This window comes from Ursus arctos, unplaced genomic scaffold, assembly GCF_023065955.2.
Source record: "Ursus arctos isolate Adak ecotype North America unplaced genomic scaffold, UrsArc2.0 scaffold_7, whole genome shotgun sequence".
Classification (NCBI taxonomy): domain Eukaryota; kingdom Metazoa; phylum Chordata; class Mammalia; order Carnivora; family Ursidae; genus Ursus; species Ursus arctos.
The window spans coordinates 53,691,156-53,699,690 of NW_026623089.1; positions in this window are offsets into that span (position 1 = coordinate 53,691,156).

Below are 8,535 nucleotides of genomic sequence, written 5' to 3' on the forward strand. Positions count from 1 at the left end.
TGTGATGTTCTAGAAGCCTGCTAAAATCAGCGGTTACTCTCTTCTCTTTGCTAGGGCTACTTTAGTGCTTTATGTCAACAATGCAAATAGTTTCAGCACCCCAAGAGACAGAGCCCACTCAAAGGGCTTGTCACTGCCCCAAAGAAGCAACATTCAGAGACTACCAATGAGAGCTTTTCCTTTTTTTCAGATGTCCAAGCTATTCTAAACTCCCTTTTTCTTGGGGCAGACACAGAGGAGCTGCCTACAGCCCGCCTCTTGCTCAAGCTCTGTTGGGCACACAGTCCCTCCAGAGGGTACTGATGTGCTATGCCGACGCGCAAACACACTCCTGATCTCCTCTAGGCGCCGGGAGACAAATGCAACATACAGATCACTCTTTATTCTTAGCAACAGGAAACAGCAAGCCAGCATGAAATCTGGACCAAAAGAGCTCAAAAATGTTGTAGGACTATGTTGTTTTCTTGTCGCAATTTCCATAATTCGTCTTGTGACCATGATGTAACTTACTGAATCGCCCCTGTTTGTTATTTCATCTCCCCCACTCCCCACCGCCCACTTACCCCCAAGAGAAAGAAAAAAAAAATCTGTAGTTGTATGGTGATTGTCAAGAGATTGAAAAGGTCATAAAGGGGAATGTGACCAAGGAACTCCCAGAACTTTGGGCGACTTATTCAATTGTCTTGAAGTTTTGCCTCTTAATTGAAATACACCCTATGTACAGAAAAGTCCACGAATCAAAGACTAAGGTTTGATGAATCTTCAGGGAGTGAGCGTCAGTGTTCAGAGCCCATATCAAAACACGGAACATTTCTGGGTGTGTGGCCAGCTCAGTTGGTGGAGTATGATCTCAGGGTTGCGAGTTGGATCCCCAAGATGGGTGTACAGATTACTTAAAAATAAAATCTTAGAAAAAAAGAAGGAAAGAAAGAAAGAAGGAAAGAAAAAAAAGAAAGGGAGAGAGAAAGAGAGAGAGAGAGGGAGAAAGAAAGAAAGAAAGAAAGAAAGAAAGAAAGAAAGAAAGAAATTGCCAATACAATTTTTTTAAAAATTAAAGCAATGGGGGCGCCTGGGTGGCTCAGCCATTAAGCGTCTGCCTTCGGCTCAGGGCGTGATCCCGGCGTTCTGGGATCAAGCCCCACATCAGGCTCCTACACTGGGAGCCTGTTTCTCCCTCTCCCACTCCCCCTGCTTGTGTTCCCTCTCTCGCTGGCTGTCTGTCTCTGTCAAAATAAATAAATAAAAATCTTTAAAAAAATAAAAATAAAAAAAATAGATAAAAGCAGCGGAGGCTGGCTGCAAACGTTCAGCTTCCTGCCGGAGACCACAGGGCCCTGTAGGGTATAATATTTTGATCTTTATCCAAGTATCAGCAAGAAGCCGTTGAAGTCATTTTCATCAGGGGGCTGATTATGTCACTTTTGGGCCTTCGGACAATTCCCCTGCTACGAAGGAGAATGGCTAGACGCAGGTCCAGAAGGGCAGACTCGTCACAGGCTTTCGCACTCATCGAGATGAAGAGTGGAGATGGCTGGAGATGGCTGGTTCTAGAGAGGAACAAAGGCATCAGCTGAGAAGACGGGGGTCTGGACAGCTGAGGTCATAGCCCCTAAACTAATATAACCGGGGTCCTTCAAAGAGGGGAGATTTGCACACAGACACGCACACGGGGAGAATGCCCTGAGAAGATAAAGACGGGGGTTGGGATGATGCCTTTCCAAGCCAAAGAACACCAAAGAACACCCTCTAGGGGAGAGGATGGGACAGATTCTTCCTCACGACACTCAGAAGGAATCAGTCCTATGGACAGCTTGATCTCAGGTTTCTAGTCTCCAGAACCGTGAGACAATGCATTTCTGTCGTCCAAGCCACCCAGGTTACCGTCTTTTGTTACAACAGCCCCGGCAAATTCATACATTGAGATCGCCAAACCCACTCCAACCTTCAGTGGGTTGACACAGGAGGAATGGGAGGGGCAGGGTGAACTGTCCATTCCTAGTAGCCTTGTGTCGCCTCTGAGCCAGGGGTCAGAGCAATGACTGGTGTGGGGGAGAGCCCCCAGAAGCCCCGGGGTCCAGGGCTAATCCTGAAGCTAATCCTTGAGGTGACCATTACATTTAGTTTTGGACCTGCCACCTAGGAATGTTGCAGGAACCACTGCAAAGGAAACCATTCGCCCAGACATAGTCCAAATGCCCACCCCTACTATCCATTTTTCATGTATTTCAAGAATTGCAAATATATAAACTCTTTCCATTGGCTGCCCGTTCAAACATCTAACTCAAGGCTCCCTGGTTATTGCATCATTGTCGACCCAATTAAACTCATTTCATTTGAAGATTCTTACAAGTTTCTCCAATACACAAATCGTACCCCTCCTTTAAAGCAAGTTGTTTATAGTTAGTAAGCCTACTCCCCACCCGAGCTATCCCCCTCCAGGGAAGCCTTACAAAGTTCCTAGTTGGGAACAGAAGGCCCTGAGGGGATTGCCCAATGTTGTCTCAGGACACAACCTTACAGCCATAAAAACAAATCAACACTGAGGCCTATTGGCAGTTACAGGATATGCACGAACAAGGGTCAGCAGAGGCTCCCTGGGCCATACCCCAGGCTCTGTGGAAAGCACTTAGCTGGTAAGTCTTCCACAAATGGCAACCCACAGCAATAATCATCTTTCAACAGATGTACCAATCTATCTGGGAATTAGATTTCATCTGGAGAAGATAACGTCTGAGGGAAGACGCCATACAAGGTTCAGTTAACAGAATGCTTTTCTTAAACTTGGCCCACAAGACCCCTTAGGCTCAGCTTCTGCCTCTCTCTGCCTGCCTCTTCCCCATTTCTACCTCACACTGAGACCTTATTTCCCAGGCATAGAATGACTATAGTCGACTATAGTTTATCATTCAATATGAGATGCTTTGAGATGGACAACATACTCTGTTTTCTGGGACAACAGGTGTCAACTGGACCATTTTACCCAATCTGGGACTTCTGGTCTCCTTAGCCATGTGGGACTACTTAGAGTTCCTGTAACATGCCATGGGCTCTTGAATCCCCGGACTTCTGCACACGCTCTGGGAATTTATCAGATTTTCTCCGGGTTGTCCACTTTGCTGGCATGCAGCTGCTCCCAGGAGTTGTGTGTCAACCATTGTATTTGTGTGATGTCCTCAGTGGCCATGTACCCTCTTTCAGCCATAATTTTAGTTTTTTGGATCCATTCTCTTTTTTTCTAGTCTAGCTAGAAATTTGTCGATTTTGTTGACATTTTCAAAGAACCACGCTCTCCTCTTCTGGTCTACTTGGAGCACATTCTGTAACCCTCTCTCCTGTGGAGCCTTCCCCCAGACTCCTAGGTGGGCTTGGGCTCTCATTCCCCTGTGTCTTCGCTGTCCCCAGCATGTACCACGTTCTGTCTTCATTTCCCACAAGACCTGTAACCTCTTGAGGACAGGTATTGTACCTTTTCATCTTTGTGTTCTCTAGTTTATTCCATGTTGTAGGTACTCAACATGTGTCTAATCAATGATTTTATAATTAGCTTGGAGAAGTGGTAGGTGTCGCCTAACTTCAATTGTCTGAAGAGTTGTGATCACAAAGGCGACCTAGACTTGACTTATGAGACCATAAGGGAAGAACAACAATACTAACTGGAAGCCTCAAGGAGATAATTTCAGCTCAATATTAAGAACTTTCTAGCCAACAGGACGACACAAAATCAGCAGGCAGCTTTGAATAGTAGAGAGCTCCCTGCCACTAGGGCTGTTTTGTTGACAAATACTAACATATAGTTGGTAGGAATTTTGAGGTAAGGATTCAGGCATGTAGTGGGTGAATGGCCTGGATAACTACCTTATACTCTATGATTCATCCATTCATTCATTTAACGAATATTTACTGGGCACCAGTCATTGCACCAGGAGCTCAAGGAATTAGCACAGAACAAACACACCCACATAACCACCACGCAGCGCGAGAGCCTCTGCTGGCTGACGCACGAGGCAGACTTGGCCTCCGACCTGTTGGAGCTTACAGGTTTGCGGAGAGATACGTGCAATCGTATGGATTACGGGGTGTCCAAAGATAGTGTGAGGGGACAACGTGGGGTGGGAGTCAGAGAGATATTTAACTTGAGCAAGGATGCATGTAGGAAGCTTATGTGGTTCCATGACCTTAGATCTTTCTAGAGAGCTCAGGCTTCTTCTCTCTTCCGTGATGCCTGCTCTTCCAGTTGGGTGACCTTCCTGAATGCTGGCTTAGACCAGTCTCTACCTGTCCATTCCAGAGCTCTGAGTTCTGCTCAGCTGACAGGTAACCAGGTAACTTTGATCATCCCAGGGGAGCCACGTGTGGTCTTTAGTCATGCCCTTTCTTTCCTTGCCTCTTCTCTAAGAGACCACCCGAAGGCTAGTCACACCAACTTTGGGACAATAGAGGCACCAGCAACACCATGGCAGGTGAACCCCCAGAGCCTGGCAGACACTCCACTTTCAGAGCAGCCATCAAAGCACCCAGTGCACTGGCCACCATCCAGAACTCCGCGTCCAAAGCAGAAAAGACATAGCAGGCGAGCCAAGAGGCATGTGATCACAGGACTTTCTCCTGCCCTGGTGGGGGACAGCGCTAGGATAACACAGCAGCTATTCATGAAATGTTTGCATGATTTGGGTAAACAATAGGAATTATTTTTTTTAAATGCCATGCCTGAAGCCTTTGCTATGGGCCAGGCACTGTGCTGGGTGATTATATATGTGTTATCTTACTTAAGCATCAAATAGCCCCATAGGGGCAGAATTATTATTCTTACTTTACAGAAGGGGAAACTGAGGCCTAGAAATTGTCAAAACTTACCTGAGATCACATAGCTAGGGAATGGTGGGCCCAAGGGTCTCCAGAGCCTGCGCTTCTGGCCTCTGTTGTGTTGACCTTACGTGGGGATAAATGAAAACCCAACGAAGGAGAATGGGTCAAAATGAGCTCTCCCGTGTGGACTCCAAAAGTAGGGAGTAAGCCCTCAGCAAATAGCAGTTGAGCAGGAGAGGGATCTAAAACTGAGTTCACAGCATACGCAAAGTCAAAGAAAAAGGATGTGTTACAAAGAGATAGCGTCTCTAATATATAAATGCATATATTCATGTAAGAAGGACTAACAAACAAACAAAACGTGGATAAAAGATATGAACAGAAATAGCAAGAAATATACTCAAGTAGCTCTTACACAGGGGAAAGATGCTCAATCTGACTGACTGAAGAAATGCAAATTAAAGTCAAATTACGGTAGCACTGATCTCCTACAAACTGGAAGAACATGGGGGATGCAGCTATGATGGCCTTAAATGTAGAATATATTTGAAAAGAAGGAAGCGGAAAGTCAAAGACTTAAGAATCCCTATCAAGAAATTATAAAAAGAACTCAAACTAGACCCAAAGAGAGTGGAAGAAATTAAATAAAGAGGACCAAAAACCTAAACATTGGTTCTTTGAGAAAAAAACTGGCCAAAATAATGATGATAATAATAACAACAACAACAACAACAACAACAACCACCCTTGGCAGGATTGATGGAGAGAGAGAGAGAGAGAAAGAGAGAGAGAGAAAGAGAGAGAGAGAGAGAGAGAACGAGAACAAATCCAGTCCAATATCTGGAATAAAAACAATGGGTATCACTATAGTTCCTGAAACAATACAAAGATATGACCTATGCTATCAGCTTGAAAATGTCGACGTTCTAAAGAAATTCCTCAAAAAACACAAAGACGCCAACACCAAAATGATGGTGAGGTTAGAATGATCCGAGGAAGATTTTATAGCAGCCAATGATAAAACAATGTTCCAATGAGCAATTAGAAACACACTTGAAAAATAAGTGAGGGAAAAAATAGAAAGTTTTAGCAAAGAAATAGAAAGCTATAAAGAACAAAATGGAAATTTTAGGGCTTTTAGAAATAATTGCAATACCTGTAACTCAGGATGTCCCTGATCATTAATTTCCCCAACTCTAGGATGAAGTGACATAACGTATCTAAAAGGATTAGCACAATGCCTGGCACATAGCAAGCGCTCCACATTTTATGCTGCTCCTCTTATAACTGAGACATCCAAGCAAGAGGACAGAACTTCGAAGCATTTCCAGGCAGGCAGACCCTCCTACCTTGGACACTCCCTAAAGAAGATGTCAGAAGGGTTTGCTCAGCGATTATGTTATCAACCTTCCAATCCAGTGTTGAAGGCATTCAGCCTGAGGTACTCCCTTCACCCCCAGAGCTGCAATCTGCATGCAGACCCCATGTTGGGTTCTGAAGGCTACAACGGAAAGGAGAAGAGGTACAGTCGGAAGGGGAAGATGGGCTTTAGTTTCAGCTGCATCAGCTCCCATGGTGGGAAACCCCCCAAGTGTGCTGGAAGCAACAGGGAGGGACTGGGCAGGAAGGAAGCTTCCTCTTCTTTCAAACACAGTATTGTTTATCATAATAGTAGCCAGGATTCCCAGAAGCATGGAAGAGGGATCTTGCACTCATTCCTGCAGAGACAGGCCCAGGAAAAGCTACTCTTACATGGAGACCATTCTGACATGTTCGGATGGAGAAGCATTGGGGGCAAGGCCAAGATCAAGCACTACCCCACAATGGGTCATCACCATCGTTTGACCCCCACCCTCAGCTGGGACGGGCAGAACTTTTGAAGGAGCTGGGTTTGCCTCTAACTTTCCTTCTTCCTTTTCTTCCTTCCTAGCAGAAGACGCAGCATCAAGCCCGCTCCCTTCGTTTGCAGAACCAGTTTGCACCCCTCACAGTGCCTGATCTCATCACACCCCGTGCACTAAGGGATATCCTCACTTCATTTCACGGGTGTCCAAGTTGAGCCTCAGAGCAATCAAGTGAATTACCCAAGGGAATTCTCAGACTAAGGACTCATCCCACCTATATACCTATATATAGTATACAATCCTACCTCCATCAGGACACCAATATTCATGAACATTTTTATTACCATGTTTGAGCATCTTGTGCGTGCCACGCGAAAGACTAGGTACCTCCCATCCCTGAGCTCATTTGTCCTTCAGAAGGACGCCAGGCGTACAGGAGGCTGCCCCGTCTTACAGGCTCAGAGGAGGCAACAATGGTAGATCACACTTAGTGCCTGGCACTGTTCTAAACATTTCAACATGCGTTAAGTCACTCCGTCTTCCCAGCAATCCCGTGAGAGTAAGTGTAAGTAGCATGTCCATTTCCGAGATACGATAACTGAAGATCAGAGACATCAGGTAATCTGGGGACACACAGCTCAGACGTAGCAGAACTGGTGTTCAAACTGAGCCTTCTTACCACTCTTCCATGTCTCTGGCAGCACAGGCGACTTCCCAAGATGGCACAGCTAGGAAGTATCCGAATCAGATTGAAACCCCTGCCCAACTGAAAACCAGGGTCTGCTCAGAGTAGGGCCGGAGGGAGGCTCTGGGTCACTTGGGCAGCCTCCTTCTCTCCAGCTAAGAAAGAGCTGTCTGCAAATCCATCCCCAGAAACAGGATGTGTAGAGACAGAGTCCTCTATGGGGGCATCAGACCCAGTCGGGCTGACAAAGCTGGGACCCAGCTCCCTCAACCTTCTCTGCCAGTTTTTCTCTCTCTGCCTGCCATTTGCTGGCCAAAACCGGCCCCAGACTCTCATTGTCTCCTTTGGCTCCTGCTGAAAATGCCAAGTGCCAGTGGAGAGGGAATTTGCAGGGAACCTGGAGGGGTCAGAGAGCTGGGGGTTGGCGAGGAGAGGGGTGCTGGGGAGTGGTTCTGGAGTTGTGGGGAAGGGGTAGCCTAGCAACCACTGCCTCACGTGGTCACAAAGCCGACAGGCTTGCCCACAGAGCCAGCCAGCCTTCCTGTTGCTGTGTCCTCTTGCTTCTTTCTGCCCAGGTAGCAGGGGCTTGTCATACACAGACTGTAACAGGCACTTGCCTCGGTGAGTCCATGCACCTCTCCCGGGATGGAAAAGGACACTGGAGCCAGACGGGGCCAGGGGAGGGCCTCTGAAGGCCGAGATGGGGAAAGGGAAGTTCTGTCTCAGGATTGGTGTGAGCGTTCAGACCCCTTGTGTCCATCTGGTTGGGGGCCAGGCAGAGAGGGAAGTGAGGACGGAGTCAGACACAGTGGGTCCCAGCCTGTCCCGCTCTGGAAAAGACAGGTCTGGCTCAGTTCCCGTTGACCCCTACCACAGCTGTGGGTTGTGACCCATTTGTGGCTTATGAAATCAATTTAACGGGTCACATCTAACATTTACAAAGTGAAAACAAAAAGTAGGATGAAAATAGCGCCGTGCATCCTATGTGGCAAGGGTACGGATTGCTTTAGGATGTTCTCGCTTCAGTTTCACACACACAGAAGTGTGTGCACACACGTGCGTGAATCATGATCTAGGAAGGAGTGTCTTAGTATGATCACAGTCAAAAGCATTTGAAAGTCTTTGTTCTAACAAGTACTTTTTCCTGTAGGCAGATGCGTTTGGGCTTCCAAATGGCCTGTCCTCAAGCCTGCGGCATGT